This window comes from Micromys minutus (genome assembly GCF_963924665.1).
Source record: "Micromys minutus genome assembly, chromosome: 11".
In the NCBI taxonomy this organism is placed as follows: Eukaryota; Metazoa; Chordata; class Mammalia; order Rodentia; family Muridae; genus Micromys; species Micromys minutus.
The window spans coordinates 23,764,828-23,782,833 of NC_137980.1; the positions used below are offsets into that span (position 1 = coordinate 23,764,828).

Below are 18,006 nucleotides of genomic sequence, written 5' to 3' on the forward strand. Positions count from 1 at the left end.
CGTGTCGCTGTGTGATTGGCTGCCCATTAGTGGTCTGATCGTGACGCCCCGGGATGGGCGGTGACTTGGCTCGCACCACTCTTTGCACATGTGTCCAGTGGTTATTGACCACACTTTAGCTGATTCATGGCACCTGAAACCAGCGCCATCTTGTAAGGCGCAGCCTTCGGCCCTCAACAGGAGGGAGCTAAAGTGGCTTGGCAGGCAATGCCTCACCCCACAAGAGTCCCTGGGCTGGGGCCTTCCAACACTACCAGCAACCTTGTGTGACGCTCTGAGGAACATTCCCCCTCCTGCTAGACACCCCAAGCTCTTTCCTTGTCCAGCTGGTTTCACAGGTGTCCTGAAGAACTTGGGGCAGAAGCCAATTCACAGCTGTATCAGATGTGCCAAAGTGTCTCTGTGTATCTGTCCCATGATGGTCTAGCTCGGAGCTGCCTGGAGTCCATTGCTGCCTTCAGATGATCTGCTCTGTGCTGGAGGCTAAGACGTCCTGAAGGCGCCAGGCACCGTAAGGGTTGAACTCCTCCTGGTCTCTGCAGAGTGCCCACATGTACAACATTCACAGCACTTTGTCCGGGTCCCCTTCATACACCTCACCTTTGGGGCTCTTGATCACCATCACCAACTGGGCCTGAAAGGTAACGATCAGCAGCGGGTCCTGCTCCATCATCTTGCCCTTGGCCAGGTCTTCATTGCTGATGTCCAGGATTCGGGAGTGGAACTGGAGGCCCAGAACCTTGGTCTACTGAATAGGGCCAGCTGGCTGAAGGTAGCTTCACAGCACCAGTCCTTGAGAATGTCAAGCTCTCCAGAAACCATGGCCTCTAGGATGTTAGGGATAATGTCACTCTCGTACTGATGAAGAAAGCGGTCCTTGTCAGGATCTCCGTTAGTACCTCTGATGTTTCTGTCTTTGAGAAAAGACCTCCCAGCAAGTCAGTGACCTTGTTGGTTAAGGCCCGGATGAGAACATTGTCTGGTTCACCATACTTCATCTTCATCTCAAAGAAGCGGTTGAACACAATGTTATCTTTGAAGTCCCTGTGTAGCACAACCCTTAAGGCTTCCTCATTAGCCTCAAACACTTTGCTTTCTTTGGACTTTGCTCCAGCAAACTCTGTCCTTTTCCGGAGCTGCTCAGACCGAGGACGCGCTCATCCATCTCCTTTACTGACTGCATCCTGGGAGATAGCTTTGGAGGCTGGTCTTGCCCAGCTTCTGCCCGCCCTTGGACACTGACTCTGCTGACTGCTCAGCTGTCCTGGCGACCTCCTTTACCCCCTTCTTGATCTTCCTGCCGAGGTCACTCTTACTGCATGGAGACTCTCCTTCACCGAGCCTGTCAATTCTCCAAGAGGCTCCTCTATTGCTTCAGTGGTGGCGCACAGTTTCTTTTTTTTTTTCTTTCTTTCTTTTTTTTTTTTTTTTTAATAGTCAAATTTTTCTTGGTGTGTAAAGATTTTTTTTTTTTTTTTTTTTTTTTTTTTTTACAATGAGCAAACAGTACATGTAATACAGGGTATAACCTGGAATTTGTCAATGTGTTCTTGGTGGGTAAGGATTGAGCATGACTTTTTTTTTTTTTTTTTTCTTTTTTCTTGGACTTCACACAGTCTGTGAGTTGTTTCTGGGGCAGTGCGAGCCTCTGGGGTTAGCATCCCACTATCAGTGACTGCATATTATGTCTGTTCTTTTGTGACTGGGTTATCTCACTCAGGATGATATTCTCTAGATGCAGCCATTTTCTTAAGAATTTGGTTAAGTCGTTGTTTCTGGTGGCTGAATAGTATTCCGTTGTGTATATGTACCACAATTTTTGTATCCATTCATCTACTGAAGAACATCTGGGTTCTTTCCAGCTTCTGGCTATTATAAATAGAGCTGCTATGAACATTGTGGTGCATGTATCTTTGTTGTGTATTAAAGTGTCTCTGGGGTATATGCCCAGAAGTGGAATAGCTGGATGTTCAGGTAGTACTGTGTCCAATTTTCTGAGGAACCACCAGACTGATTTCCAGAGTGGTTGTATCAGTTTACAACCCCACCAACAGTGGAGAAGTGTTCCTCTTTCTCCGCAACTTCGTCAGCATCTGTTGTCATCTGTGTTTTGGATCTTAGCCAATCTGACTGGTGTGAGGTGGAATCTCAGGGTTGTTTTGATTTGTATTTCCCTGATGGCTAAGGATGTCAAGCACTTCCTTAGATGTTTCTCAGCCATTCGATATTCCTCAATTGAGAACGTTTTGTTTAGCTCTGTACCCCATTTTTTAATAGGGTTGTTTGATTCTCTGGTGTCTAGCTTTTTGAGTTCTTTGTATACCTTGGATATTAGGCCTCTATCTGATGTGGAGTTGGTAAAGATCTTTTTCCATTCTGTTGGTTGTCGTTTTGTTTTCTTGACAATGTCCTTAGCCTTACAGAAACTTTGCAATCTCATTAAGTCCCATTTGTTAATCTTTGACCTTAGAGCTTGAGCCATTGGTGTTTTCTTCAGAAAATGTTCTCCTGTGCCTATGTGTTCTAAGGTTTTCCCTACGTTCTCCTCTAATAGTTTCATTGTATCTGGTTTAATGAGGAGATCTTTGATCCACTTACACTTGAGCTTTGTACAAGAAGATAAGAAAGGGTCTATTTTCATTCTTCTGCATGCTGAGTGCCAGTTGGACCAGCACCATTTGTTGAATAGGCTGTCCTTTTTCCATTGAATGTTTACTGCTCCTTTGTCAAAAATCAGGTGACCATATACATGAGGGCTCATTTCTGGATCTTCTATTCTATTCCATTGATCCACGTGCCTATTTCTGTACCAGTACCATGCAGTTTTCAGCACTATTGCCTTGTAATATAGGTTGAGGTCAGGGATAGTGATTCCCGCAGATGTTTTCTTGTTGTTGAGGATGGATTTAGCTATTCTAGGTCTTTTGTTGTTCCATATGAAATTGCACATTGATCTTTCCAACTCAATGAAGAACTGGGTTAGAATTTTGATGGGGATTACATTGAATCTGTAGATTGCTTTTGGTAGGATGGCCATTTTTAAAATGTTGATCTTTCCAATCCATGAGCATGGGAGATCTTTCCATTTTCTGAAGTCTTCCTCGATTTCCTTCTTTAGAGGTTTGAAGTTCTTGTCATATAGGTCCTTCACTTGCTTAGTTAGAGTCACACCAAGGTATTTCATAGTTTTTGTGACTATTGTGAAGGGTACCTTTTCCCTAATTTCTTTCTCCACATGTTTGTCCTTTGAGTATAGGAAGGCTACTGATTTTTTTGAGTTAATTTTGTATCCAGCCACTTTGCTGAACTTGTTTATCAGCTGTAGGAGTTCTCTGGTGGAATTTTTGGGGTCACTTAAGTACACTATCATGTCATCTGCAAAGAGTGATGTTTTTACCTCTTCCTTTCTGATTTGTATCCCCTTGATCTCCTTTTGCTGTCTAATTGCTCCAGCCAGGACTTCCAGTACTATGTTGAATAGGTAGGGGGAGAATGGGCAGCCTTGTCGAGTCCCTGATTTTAGTGGGATTGCTTCAAGTTTCCCACCGTTAAGTTTGATGTTGGCTGTTGGTTTGCTGTATATTGCTTTTATTATGTTTAGGTATGGACCTTGGATTCCTGTTCTTTCCAGGACTTTTAACATGAAGGGGTGTTGAATTTTGTCAAATGCTTTCTCAGCATCTAGTGAGATGACCATGTGATTTTGTTCTTTGAGTTTGTTTATATGGTGGATTACATTGATGGATTTCCTTATATTAAACCATCCCTGCATCCCAGGGATGAAGCCTACTTGGTCATGGTGAATGATGTTTTTGATGTGTTCTTGGATTCGGTTTGCAAGGATTTTGTTGAGTATTTTTGCATCAATGTTCATAAGTGAGATTGGTCTGAAGTTCTCTTTCCTTGTAGGGTCTTTGTGTGGTTTAGGTACGAGGGTTATTGTAGCCTCAAAAAATGAGTTAGGTAGTATTCCATCTGATTCTATCTTGTGGAATAGTTTGGAGAGTATTGGTGTTATGTCCGCAATAAATGTCTGATAAAATTCTGCACTGAACCCATCTGGACCTGGGCTTTTTTTGGTTAGGAGGCTTTTGATGACTTCTATTTCTTTAGGTGTTATGGGATTATTTAGATGGTTTACTTGGTCTTGGTTTAACTTTAGGATCTTGTATCTGTCTAGGAATTTGTCCATTTTCTCCAGATTTTCCAACTTTCTGGAGTATAGGTTTTTGTAGTAGGATCTGATGATTTCTTGAATTTCCTCAGTTTCTGTTGTTATTTCTCCACTTTCCTTTCTGATTTTGTTAATTTGTATACTCTCTTTGCCCTCTAGTTAGTCTGGCTAGGGGTTTATCAATCTTGTTGATTTTATCAAAGAACCAGCTCTTGGTTTGGTTTATTTTTTTCAATGGTTCTTTTTGTTTTTATTTGGTCTATTTCTGCCCTAATTTTGATTATTTCTTGCCGTCTACTCTTCTTGGGTGTATCTGCTTCCTTTTGTTCTAGGGCTTTTAGCTGTGCTGTCAAGTTGCTGATGTATGCTCTCTCCAGTTTCTTTTTGGAAGCACTTAGGGCTATGAGTTTTCCTCTCAGTACTGCTTTCATTGCATCCCATAGGTTTGGGTATGTTGTGTTTTTGTTTTCGTTGAATTCTAGAAAATCCTTAATTTCTTTCTTTATTTCTTTTTTGACCCTGCTATTGTATAACAGAGCGTTGTTTAGTTTCCATGTGTATGTGGGCTTTTTGTTGTCTTTGTTGTTGTTAAAGACCAGCCTTAGACCATGGTGATCTGAGAGGATGCATGGGAGTATTTCAATCTTCTTATATCGATTGAGGCTCGTTCTGTGTCCAATTATGTGGTCAATTTTTGAAAAGGTGCCATGGGGTGATGAGAAGAAGGTGTATTCTTTTACTTTAGGATGATATGTTCTGTAGATATCTATTAATTCTGGTTGGTTCAAAGTCTCTGCTAGCTTTACAGTGTCCTTGTTCAGTTTCTGTTTCCATGATTTGTCCATTGGAGAGAGTGGGGTATTAAAGTCTCCCACTATTATTGTGTGATCTGAAATGTATTTTTTGAGCTTTAGTAGGGTTTCTTTTATGAATGTGGGTGCTTTTTTATTTGGAGCATATATGTTAAGGATTGAGAGTTCTTCCTGACAGATTTCCCCAGTAATGAGTAAAAAGTGTCCTTCCTTATCTTTTTTGATAACTTTTGGTTGGAAATTTACTTTATTGGATATTAGAATAGCCACTCCAGCTTGCTTCTTGGGGCTGTTTGCTTGGAAGTTTTTTTCCCACCCTTTTACTCTGAGATAGTGTCTGTCTTTGTCTCTGAGATGAGTTTCCTGTATGCAGCAAAATGCTGGATTTTGTTTATGTATCCAGTCTGATAGCCTATGTCTCTTTATTGGGGAGTTGAGTCTATTTATGTTAATAGATATCAAGGAATAGTTGTTTCTGTTTCCTGCTATTATTGCTTTAGTGGGTTGAGTTGTGTCTGTGTCTTTTTCTTCTTTTGGTTTTCTTGCTTAGGAGTTTTCTTGTTTTTACTAGGATGTATTTCCCCTCATTGTATTGGGTTTTCCACCTATAATTCGTTGTAGTGCTGGGTTTGTGGTCAGATATTGTGTAAATTTTGATTTGTCTTGAAATATCTTCATCTCTCCATCTATGGTGATTGATAGTTTTGCTGGGTATAGCAGCTTGGGCTGGCACTTGTGCTCTCTTAGGGTGTGCATGATCTCTGTCCAGGCTCTTCTAGCTTTCATAGTCTCTGTTGAGAAATCGGGTGTGATTCTGATTGGTCTGCCTTTATATGTTACCTGACCTTTTTCCCTTACTGCTTTTAGTATTCTTTATTTGTTTTGGGTACTTGGTGTTTTGACTATTATGTGTCGGGAGGTATTTCTTTTCTGGTCCAACCTATTTGGAGTTCTGAAGGCTTCTTTTATGCTCGGTGCGCACAGTTTCTGACTCAATGGTTTTGTATTTTCTTCTGGCTTCCTGCAGGGCATCCGGCTCTTCTAGCTTCTTGGCCTCATCTCCCAACTTTTTTTTTTTTATGCTTTCTTTCATCTCTTTGTTTTGGCTAATTCTTGTTTGACATTATCTAGCAAGCCTGATTTAAAACAAAACAAAACCCTTTCTGCTCCCAAAAGAATAAGATTAGGTCAGTGTCTGCTCCCCTCCTGGCCGGCTTATCTGGTAGCTTGAACCATGCGGTAGGTTGCGATTGGAAAAATTGGATTCCACTGCCTAGGCACCTCCTCGGACAGCAGCACCAGCCAACCCGCAGAGCTGCTGCCGCCATGTTGGAAGAGCCCGTGTTGGCATTTTTTTTAACTTTTTAAAAATTACACCTTCTCTGTGCATGTGGGCACAGTGCCTCAGAGGTCAGAAGAGTACAATGGATTCTCTGTGTCCCCTGGAGGTGAAGGTACAGGCAGTTGTGAACTATGGGATGTAGGTGCTGGGAGCTGAACTTAGGTCTTCTGCAAGATCAAGATGTATTCCTAACTACTGAGCCATCCTATCCAGACCCCTTGCTGTTCTTTTTTCTATACCTTCTTATTTGGAACAGTTGACGCTCACAGCAGGATTCAGGAGGTATCTGCTCCCTGTCTCTGCAAGTGCTTAGCTCTCCTTTATCTGCAAAGACAAGCTTAAAGAGTTGCCTGCATCTCAGTGTGAATTATTCCAAGCATCCAGTTGGATTCATTTCTCCTAGGACTTTAGAGAGGAATTTTATTTAGCAAGGGAAGGGAGGTGGGGTATAATTTTATAGCTTGGGTCAATGCTGAAGAAGATATGGCACCAGGACACTTTTCTCAGGACAGAAATGCAATTGGATTAGGCATAGGTAAGGATTTGGCAGTTTCTCAGAAACCCTCCCTGTCCTTAGACTCTTTCTGTGTATTCAGTTTATTCTTTTAGGTAGCTTCACTGCGAGGTGGGACAGCCTACAACACTGTCAGCACTCCCCTGCCTTGGGGCTTGCAGCCTTGCCTCCTTGGAAGAATGGTTTTACTTTCTACATTCCAAAGTTTAAATAAAATAAAATAAAAAAAAAAAACAACCCTGGGGGTAAATGCTGAGCTTGTGGTTAGACCTTGCCTTGACAAGTCTGTCCTGTGTTGGAGTCAGGGCAAGAAGCAGTCAGGTTGGCCTGCTTGGCTTATGTTTCCAGCTGAAGCGTGGTCAAAGAGTAGAGTTTGTAACAGGAAAAAAACATGCTCTAGAAGACAAGGTCATCTTTCCCTGAAGAGGAAAGGGGTCCTGGGACTACATCTGTGAGGTATCCACCAGAATAGCCCGAGCTACACCAACAAATCTATAAAAAAATAGATGCACATTTTTCCTCCCCAGCCCCTGCTCCTGGAATGATGACTGAAAGTAATTATCAATAAATGCCCAGGCTGTAAGCTTTGCCTTGTTCTCTGATATAAATGACTCATTCTTAATATAAATGTTGAAAGGAAAAGATGACGGGGCACCAATGAAAGGAAAAGTCACGGGGCACCAATGTTGTGAAAAGATGACGTCCCGGGTTTTGGCACCAATGTTAGAGGAAGGATGAAGAGAGTGAGGGGCATATGGAGGTGTGGCGAGGCCTGGGGGCAAGAGAGATGCCTCTGGGGGGTTCCAGTTTATTCAGGTCATGGGAGAGTTAAGAGGGTGGTAGAGGAGGGGGGGAGAGAGAGAGAGAGAGAGGAATAGAGAAGTAGAGGCTGGCCATGAGGGAGGGGGGAAGGGAAGGGGAAGAGGAGGGGTAGGGTTGGGAGAGCAAAAGAGCCAGGAGGCAAGTGAGAGAGGAGGGGGCAAGCAGCCCCTTTTATAGTGTCAGGTCATTGGGGTGGAGCATACCTGACTACTGCTGGGTAGCTGAGGGGTGGGGTATACAGAATCCCAACAAATGTAATCAGTGAAAGAGTCACTACTATATATAGTCCTCAATAATCAGTTCATTTTATATGTGTGTCCCGCAGAGTCTCATTCCCCCAAAACAGGGTCTCGGAGAGCCAAGGCTAGTTCCTTTATTTTATTTAAAAAATGTTTAATGATGAAGACAAAACATATCTAAGAGCTAAGCTTCTGGAAAAACCACTTGCTCTTCCCTGTCTTGTGTCTCTCCTCAGACTTGACCTTGGCCTCCCACCGGGTCTCTGAACATCCTTGTTGACAGTTTGGTCCAAGGGGATATTTACAGAGTACCTTGTGGGCATGAGGTGATTATAGTTATGAACTTTCACAAAGGACTTGATCTTGGATTGCTTGGCGGCTTTCTTCTTGCCGATGGCAGCTGTCACTTTTCGGGGATATTGGTCAATTCCAGCCACCAGGGCACAGCCGTAAGGATGGTCTGGGGTGCCATCATCAATGTTCTTCACAATGGTGGCTTTGCACCCAGAGTAGCATCCAGCCAGGGCCAGCACCACTTTCCCGGGTTTCATGAACTTGCCCATTTAGACAGCAAGCAGCTGGCACCCAGTGGAAAGAAAAGGAGGACATGTCCCCAAGGCTAGTTCTTAAACTTTTACTTTTGCCCTCTCTAGTCCTCCAGTTACTGCCACGCCCCCTACACCTGAAGTTCATTTGCTTGTATCTTTTAAATTTTCTAGTTACACTCTGTGTGTATGTGTGTGTGTATGTGTATGCGCGCACACACACACACACACACACACACACACACACACGCGTGCACACTTCTTTGTACCAATGGGGACATGTTTGTACCATAGTGCATGTATGGGAGTCAGAGAAACTGGCAGAAGCTGGTTCTATCCTTCTACCCTGTGGGTCCCAGGGATTGAGCTCACTTGGCAGCAGGTGCTTTTACCTGGCCCATTTCTGGGTTTGGATAAACTGGTTGATCTTGTTTTGTTGAAAATAGGTCTCACTATGTGGACACGGTTGTCCTTTAAGTGATCTTCCTCCTGCTTCCTAAGTGCTGGGATTACATCATGTACCATACCTAAATTTTTCTATTTATTATTATTATTATATTATTGCACAGAGGTTTAAACCTAGGATCTTATGAATTGAAGACAAGCACTTTGCCATTGGACTATATTGATTTTCAGTATCTTTGGGTTTTGCCTGCGTGTTTGTCTGTGCACCACTTTTTGCCTAGTTCCTGTGGAGGAAGAGGCCAGAAGAGGGCACCGGATCCTTTGGAAGCAGAGATACAGATGGTTCTGAGCAGCTGTATGGGTGCTGGGAATCACACTCGGGTCTTTCGGAGGAGGAGCTGGTGCTTTTAAGTTCTGAGCCATCTCTCCAGCCCTTACTTTAATATTTTCTAAGGGACAGGAGTCAGATGGAGGAAGAGAGGGGGCCAAACAGGAGACAGAGAAATATATTTAGAAGTGGTACAATTGTGAGAAGAGCCTGAAGGCAAATAGGACAAAATAGAAATAGGAATTATATTTTCTGGGCAGTGGTGGTGCACACCTTTAATCTTATCACTTGGGAGTCAGAAGCAGGTGGATCTCTGATTTTGAGACCAGCGTGATCTACAGAGTGAGCTCTAGGCCAGCCAGGGCTACTTAGACCTTATCTTAAAAGAAAAAAAAAGGGGGGGAATTAATTTTGAATAGTAGGAATATGATTATTTTTTTATTTTTCATCTCTTTCATCAGATAGAATACAATATGAAAACAAAATTAATTATAAAGCAGAAGATCTAAACTGTTGCTAAGAGCTTTAGTTGTGCTAAACTAATAGGAGCCATTGGGGTGGAGCAGTAGGAAAAGGTGCTTCTCAAAGCCTGGCAACCTGCGCTGAATCTCCTGGACTCACATGGAGAACGAGATAACTGACTAAGGAAAGTTGTCCCGACTCCATGTGCACACTTCAGCAGATATCAATAAAATAAACTATCTTTTTCTGCAATTCCAAACTCATATCTGTTTACCTTCTGTTCCTAAACCGGAAATATTTTTGCTTTCACTTTCTAGACCATTTGATTTTTTTTTTAAAGATTTTTTTAAGGTTTATTTATTTATTATATGTGAGTACACTGTCTCTGTCTTCACACACACCAGAAGAGGGCATCAGATTCCATTACAAATGGTTGTGAGCCACCATGTGGTTGCTGAGATTTGAACTCTGGACCTCTGGAAGAGCAGTCGGTGCTCTTAACCTCTGAGCCATCTCTTCCGCCCTATTTCATTTTAATAGCGCTCTAACATTTTGAAAACTATCTGGAGAGGAATGATGTGAATGTGACTTAAGCCATAGCTGCAGCTTCCAGAGTCAGTTCAGACTCTGATCTGTTTCTATACTGTCTCTAACCAGCAAGGTGATTCAGCTCTTAGAAAGAACAGAATTTAATGTCTCTGTTAGTATAGCATATTTATATGCTATATTTAGCCTTTTTAATATGCCTTGTAGAGTAAGTTAGCTTCAGAATGCACAAAAGTTTTGGTAAAACTTGCTTGATCACAGAAGTCTCTCTTTTTTTTCCTTTTTTTAAAGATTTATTTATTATATATAAGTACACTGTCGCTGTCTCCAGACATACAAGAAGAGGGGATCAGATCCCATTACAGATGGTTGTGAACTACCATGTGGCTGCTGGGATTTGAACTCAGGACCACCTGGAAGAGCAGAGCAGTCAGTGCTTTTAACCATGGAGCCATCTCTCCAGCCCCATAGAAGTCTTTCATGGAACTAGTAGATGCTTGTACCTCTTCTTTTTTGTTTTTGCTTTTGTTTCTGAGACAAGGTTTCTCTGTGTAGTTCTGACTGTCCTGGAACTGTCTGTGGACCAGGTTGGCCTCAAAGTGACAGAGATCCTCTGCTTCCTAAGTTCTGGGATTAAAGGTACTTGCCACCACTGCCTGGCTGCTTGTACTGCCTTTTAGGTTGTTCTTTGTTCTGTGGCACTGGATAGAACATAGGGCCTGTGCATGTAAGTCGTGTTGTTTCGGGGCCACACTGCTACCCCTGTACCTTCCTAGCACTTGAACTTGAGCAATCACCAAGGCGGACAATGTCTGAGCCACAGACAAGGCAGGCGCTTTCTCAGTTTTGTCTAGGACTATATGATTCTTTCAGTCCACCGTAGTGGATAAGAAGCATAAAAATGTGTTGTCAAAAAAGCTAAATGTACTTCAAGAAGTCCCTCACAGATGTGTTTTATGGTACTTAGTATTTACCTAGCACATACAAAGCCCCGGGCTTCATGGCGAACACCAGAAGGAAGGGAAAGAAAGAAGGCAAGGAGAGGCAGGAAGGGAGGAGAGAGAGGAGGGAGATGGGAGAGATAGCAGGGTTAGAGATCATGGTACAGGAGGGCTACAGAAAACAGCAGAGGTTCACTGAGCAGTGATGAGCAGGACCAGTCAGCAGACCAAGTAGGAGAAAGTCGAAGGTGACCTTAGGAGAAGCTGTAGTGTTGGATCAACAGTCTCCCCTTTGGCCTGCTGTGGGGTCGGATTGCAAGCATCGAGGTTGGGAAGCAGCATTCCACAGCTCTCGTCTCAGCACAAGAAGGCAGAAGGGGCTCAAAGTCACGCCATAATCATCTCAAGGTCAACCTGGGTTACGGAGGACCTGACTCAAAACGCAAAAAGATTATAAAATGGAAGGAGAGAAATCTGGGAACAGCGGAAGGAAATTTTCTGAACCTTCAGAAGTAGTCTGTCTTGTCATCGGCACTGTTGGTTGGTTTTGAGAGGCAGAGTCTCATGTAGTTATGAGGTCTTGAGTTTACTATGTGGAAGAGGCTGACCTTGAACCTGTGACCCTTTTGTCTTTCCAGTGTGTTTTTGTTGAGAAAGGATCCTGTTGCCTAGAACTCACTTCGAGTTGTTCTCAGACTTGTATCAGCTGATTTATCTCAGTCTCCCCTTGCTGGGATTACATGAGTCCCATCATGCCCAGCTGAAGATGACCTTGAACTTCTGATCTTCCTGCTTCTGGGTACAAAGGGCTAGAACCTTATAGGTTTGTTTTTGTTTCTGTTTTATTTTGTTTTTAAATTAAAGTGAAACTTGACTGTTCTTGGTGATCTAGTGATTAGGATTCTATCCTTTCTACTGTATGGTCCACATTGGATTTTGATCAGGGAAGCCTCTCTTCTCTCTGAATCTCAGGCACCTTCTGACCGCTCACGCACAAATAAATACATAAGAAAAAAAAATCTACAAGGGGATGGAGAGATGGTTCAGCAGTGGAGAACACCTGACATTTTATTAAAAATATTTAATATATATGGGTACTTTGTCTGAATGTTTATCTGTGTACCACATGAGTGCTTGCTGTCTGTAGAGGCCAAAAAAGGGTTTCAGATCCCCTAGGAATGAAGTTACAAATGTCTGTGAGCTGTTGTGTGGGTGCTGGGAATCTAACCCCAGTCCTCTGGAAGAAGAGCAAGTTCTCTTAACAGCTAAACCATCTCTTCAGCATTATAAATACTTTCTGTTCTTGCAGAGATCCTGAACACCCACATCAGGTAGCTCACAACTACCTGTAATTTCAGTGACTGACACCTTCTGTCTTCTGAGGGAGTCTGCACACATGTGCATGCAAAAACACAAATAATAAAATAAATCTTTTAAAATTTCAGTAAAGTGCATCTGACAAATGAAAATTACATACACTAATATTTGTAGGGCACAGCATGATGTTTTTGCCTCTTGCATGCTGGGGTTATGAACATGGGCCATCACATCCAGCTCAAGGTGACGTCATCACATCCAGCCCAAGGTGATATTTTTCACTGTGAGCTCATCACCTATCCTTCGGTGTTATTCTGAAAATTTGGTCATAAATTCTGATGAACGCTTGAACAACAGCCTTTTTGGATCTGTATCTCTCTCCAAACATACAGTTTACAGCGTACAAAGGTGTGAGTTGTTGCTTGCACAGACAACTGAGGAATCTCCTTGTGGCTCTGAGGGTGGGAACCTAGTGAAATCACATGATTGTGGCATATCGTTAGTCTGGATCACCTTGACTCTCCGCCTCTGCTTGCTGAGTTATCCTAGTTATGGTAATATGTTTTTCTAGGCACATTGTCTTTTTAAAAGAATATCCATGATGAACCATATGAAAAAATGGTTATCTTTGCTTAAAATTCAGTGGGTCCTAAAATCTTCTGCCTAATGTCTCTGTCCGAGTGAAACAGGCTACACAGGTCTTGTATTTCTTTGGCCTCGAAAGTTTTAGGACCCTGTAACAGGCTTTTAATGGTTTCCTAAATAGCCCTCCCTTCCACAGTAAGTTAACAATGATCACCTGTGGGCAGACAGTCCCCTTGGCACCACAACAAACACAGAAGCAAGAAACTAAATTCTTAGGAGAGACCAAGAATCTAAATTACCTTCTCTTCTGTCCCCTTCCCTCGAGAAAATAATGTTTCTCTGGCAGGTTCAATGGTTCCTTACTCCAGAGAAGTCATTTGAGCCTAGTAATTCCCAAAATTGTCTCTGCTCTTTCAAGTCAGTATAAATGTCAATCTATTTTCTCTAGTAGAATATTTGTCTTCCAATTAAAAATCCTCTAGAAAATTGAGGCTGGGAGCATAGCTCCATGGTAGGACACTTGCCTAGCATATACAAAGTCATGGGTTCAAAGCCAAGAGGAAGAGGAGGAAGAGGAGGAGACACAAAAACAGGAAGTAGTGGCACACACTTTTAATCTAGTTCTCATGGCTGGACAGTGGTTAAGAGCATGGAGTGCTCTGGAGGACTGTGGTTTGATTCCAAACATCCACATGGCAGCTCACAGTGGTGCTCCAGTTCCAGGGGATACGACATCCTCCTCAGGCACCACTGCATGTGGTAAGGAGACACACAAGCAGGCAAGACACCCAAACACACTTAAAACCAAAACCAAAGGAACCAACAAACCCCTTCACACATGGAATCACTCTGTGGTGACATTAAACTCAAACACAGGGCCTATTCCTCTTGCATGAAGTCACTGTCAATGCTAAGAAAGCTTGTAAACATCTTTAGTTTCTTTCATGAAATCTGAATGTTCTCCAGCTCTAGCCTGTAAGTACAGATGAGGTCACATTCTTACGTACTGTCATGAGCCCCACCTACCCATGACTTTATCGACCTATAATGTCTTCCCTCTGAATCTCACACAAGAGTTTCTAGAGGTTTCCAAACAGTGTGGCATGTGTACTCAGGGGTGAGTTCCTAGTTCTGACCCATTAGATTTCTCTGGGACTTTCCCTGTCATTTGTAGGCACAAAGGGCTTCATGTGGGCTCTTATTTGCTAGTAGATGACCTCAAATCACTCTTCCCTCTTCAAGAATGTAGTAGGGCTGGAGCGACAGCTAGGTGGTTAGGAACACTAGCTTCTCTTCCAGAGGACCCGAGTTCAATTCCCAGCACCCTTATGGCGGTTCATATGTGCCAGTTATCTCAGTCCTAGAGGATCTTAATACCCTCTTCTGGCACCAGGCACACACATGATGCGCAGACATACACAAAGACAAAATATCTATACGTGTCATAAATTTTAATAAATGATCTAGGTGACATGTTGTCCTGAACGCTGCCATTTTCTGCCCTTGGAAGGCCCAGGAGTAAGATTAGGGTCATGGTGGGGATGGAGACTAGGTTAAGACCCAGCTGAGAGGAGCCCTGCAGGAAGGGCTGGGTCTGACTCTATTATGACAGAATAAAGGAAACGTTTGTATTTTCCTTGGCTTCTAACACAGCTCATGAGAGTAAAAGACAAAGTAGATGGGGTATTAAGTTCTGGATCAAAGCCAGGGCTTGTTGGCTTGGCTTCATCCCCTGGGTAAAGCTATTTCAAGGTCTTATCAGGGCCATGTAGTTAGACAGTGGGCCTCATAGATTATACTCAACACAGCTGACTTTGTATGACTTGTGCGAGAAATTCCCTTGGGAGAAAGTTTACCTTTTCTATTATTTTACTTAAAATTTCTAACATTAACCTCAGAAAGTTTCTCTGGACAGTCGAACACATCGATTATAATTCCTCCCACCATGAGGCTGGTAAGCCAAGGATATGAAAATGAGTTTTATTTAAAAACAAAACCAAACATGGGAGACATGGTCTTGTGTATCTGAGGCTAGCCTGAGAACTGCGGTGGGGCAGTCAGCAGTCATACATTCCTGACTCTTCTCCTTCCTCTTCCTGAGTGCTGAGATTACAATGTGCTACTGTGCCATGTTTTGTTTGGTGCTAGGGATGAACCCAGAGCTTTGTGAATGCTATCCAAGCATTCTGCCCATTTCTTGATTCTTTGTTTTGTTTGTTGATGGTTTTTATTGTTTTTAAGACAGGGCTGCAAAGAGTCAACTTGACCTCCCAGGGGGTAAACTGAGGAAGGCAGTGAGGTGTGGTGTTAGGGGGAGCAAAATGCAGGATGACTTTTGGCTATTAAAATCTCTCCTGGTATTCTAGGGCTGTGAGCTGATGGCTTGTGGCTATTGGCTCCTGCTTACAGCAGCAGGGAATTAAGAGAAGAAACCTAACGTATTTACTTGAACTCTGATTTAGAAGCTCTTGCTGGACAAGTGAGAGGCTCTGACTTCATTAACTCTTTGTAAGCTTGAGAGAAAAGAAAAAGGGAATGGGCACAGACACATGCACACTGGACGAAGCAGAAAAGGGCTATACTACCACTTTATTGTTCTTAGTTTTTATACCTTCTCAGGATAATTGGTTTTTCTAAGCACTTTTGCATTCCATAAGTTCACAGTAAGTTTAAGGTAATATTTCATGTCATAGGCGAGTAAGGTTTAAGGAATTACAGCAGATTGTTTACATGTCTTTCCATTAAGACTAGTACCTGACTGAACATTTCTTATTTTCTGACTCCATAAGTTCATTATAAGCTTAAAGCAATAGTTTTTTTATGCCACAAGTTAGCATGGTTTTGTCAAAAGACAAATCATCTGTCTTGTGTCTTTTTTTTTTAATTTTTGAAGTCTTGTATACACTAGTCGTTTATTTATTTCTGTCCTTACATCTACAATAAACTGTCCATTCCCAGTTATGAGAAACAATCCTGGGATGAAGTCTCTGGGGACCTTGCCTCCCAGAGCATATCCATGCCAGCCATGCAAAATGGTGGGTTGTCTCCAGGTAACTCACTTGCTTGTCGTAGTCTTTCCTGGATGGCTTCTGTCACTGGGCATCTTGTATTATAAGCTGGTCTAGAACTCACTGTGTAGCCCAGGCTGACTTTGAACTTTCAGCAGTCCTCTTGCCTCAGCCTTCTGAATGCTGGGTTTATAGGTGCAAGCCATCATATGAAGCTCGTGTCCTGCTTTTGCAACATGTTTTTCTAGCTCCCACTTGCTTACCTGACTTCACTGTGACACCTGGGTCAGACGTTTAATGATCCAATTCCACAGACCAGTCAATGGATAATAGAGGTGAATGACTTTCTTTATTAGGTCTAGAAGCCAAAGAGCAGAAAGCAAATTACAGAACTGAGAGACAGTTTGAACCAGAGATGTGAGCTGGATTGAATAAGGGGAGGGAGTTGAGAGTAGTAAGGTTGAATGGGGCCATGAAAGAGATAAGAATGTTAGAGGGATGCTTAAGGGATGTTCACATGCTTTGCAAAATTGTGAACCAGCAGGCACAACCATGTAAAAGAATTGATGTGGGAGAAGCAGTTTCCTGGCTCTCCTTCTCTGCCCACATAATTTACCAATCAGTTCCGGTGTTTTTTGTTATTCTCTAGCTCCATTACCCTCAGTTTTCCCCACTGTCAAAGGTGGACAATGAAGTCATTGTGGGGATTATTTGAGACCCGATTCATAAGACACACAGCATAGTACTTAGCACAGTAGATATGTTTTCCCTCTTTCTGTCTGTCTATCCTCCGTAGAGACGTGAAGGGTGGTGTGTGCTTTTCTTGGATGACTACAGCTCTGCTTAATATCTCAACAGGAAGAGAAATGGGATTCCCTCCGTTGATAAGGCATCTAGTAACTGAAGTTCCTGGCAACCGATGAGTCTCCAGTGTCTCCATCTCTAGACAGAATCATAAGAAAAGCAGTATCTATCTCTGAGGTTACTCAACACCACTGAGACCTTCAGTCAGATCTTAGTCATGATGGTTATGCAGAACCTCCCCCCCCCCTTTTTTTTCCCTTTTGGCAAGCTGTCATGGCCTATTTTTTTCTTTTCTTTCTTTCTTTTTTTTTTTTTTTTTAAGAAAGAGACGTTAAACAAGAAAAAAGCTGAACATTAATCAATTCCTAAACTTATAAATAGTAAGCAGAATTAAAATTGTCTGATGTGAAACTAATTTATTGATTCACTTTAAGCTGGGCTGGATGATGAGAGTCTGCAACTGCAGTTATGTTGAGGCAAGAGAATCAAGAGTTAAAGGGCCATCCTGGACAACTTAATAACACCCTGTCTTCAAGTAAAAAGGGCTGGGGAAGTGTGCAGCACTTGCCTAGCATTCGAGGAGTTCCATTATACCTCCACCAACACCAATGATACAAAACAAAACCAAGCAACCAAACAAGAACAATGGTAACAACAATAACAAAACCCCTAAAACCTGGCAGCCTTTAATCCCAGCACTCAGAAGGCAAAGGCAGGTAGATTTCTGAGTTTGGGACCAGCAGGGTCTACAGAGCAAGCTCCAGGACACCCAGGGCTACACAGAGAAACCTGTTTTAAAAAAAAAAAGCCAAAAAAAAAAAAAAAAAAACCTGAAACAAACAAAAAGCATCTCCCCCCAAAGGCCAACAACCTAAAACATACATTCTTAAGAAACATCAATTTTGGGCCAGGGAAAGGATTCATCCATAAACCTGACAACCTGAGTTCAATCCTGGAGATCAAGAGTATAAGAAGAGTACCAACTCCTGAAAGTTGTCCTCTGTCCTGCAAATGCATACCATGGCACTTGTGTACACACACACACACCCCATCATCATACACATACACACCCCATCATCACACACACACACCCCATCACACACACACACACACACACACACACACACACACACACACACACCCCATCATCACACACACACAC

At 42.6% G+C, this 18,006-nt stretch overlaps 2 pseudogenes across 2 annotated transcripts; both read right to left on the bottom strand.

Moving 5' to 3' along the window:
* Positions 1-457: 457 nt before the first annotated feature.
* Positions 458-6,314, bottom strand: LOC308427362 (mitochondrial import inner membrane translocase subunit TIM44-like; annotated as a pseudogene). Its single transcript has 2 exons — positions 5,969-6,314; positions 458-1,388 (listed from the first exon to the last, which is right to left on the bottom strand). The product of its transcript is annotated as a mitochondrial import inner membrane translocase subunit TIM44-like (transcript).
* A 1,766-nt stretch (positions 6,315-8,080) lies between these two features.
* Positions 8,081-8,466, bottom strand: LOC308427363 (large ribosomal subunit protein eL27-like; annotated as a pseudogene). Its single transcript has one exon. The product of its transcript is annotated as a large ribosomal subunit protein eL27-like (transcript).
* Positions 8,467-18,006: the final 9,540 nt, after the last annotated feature.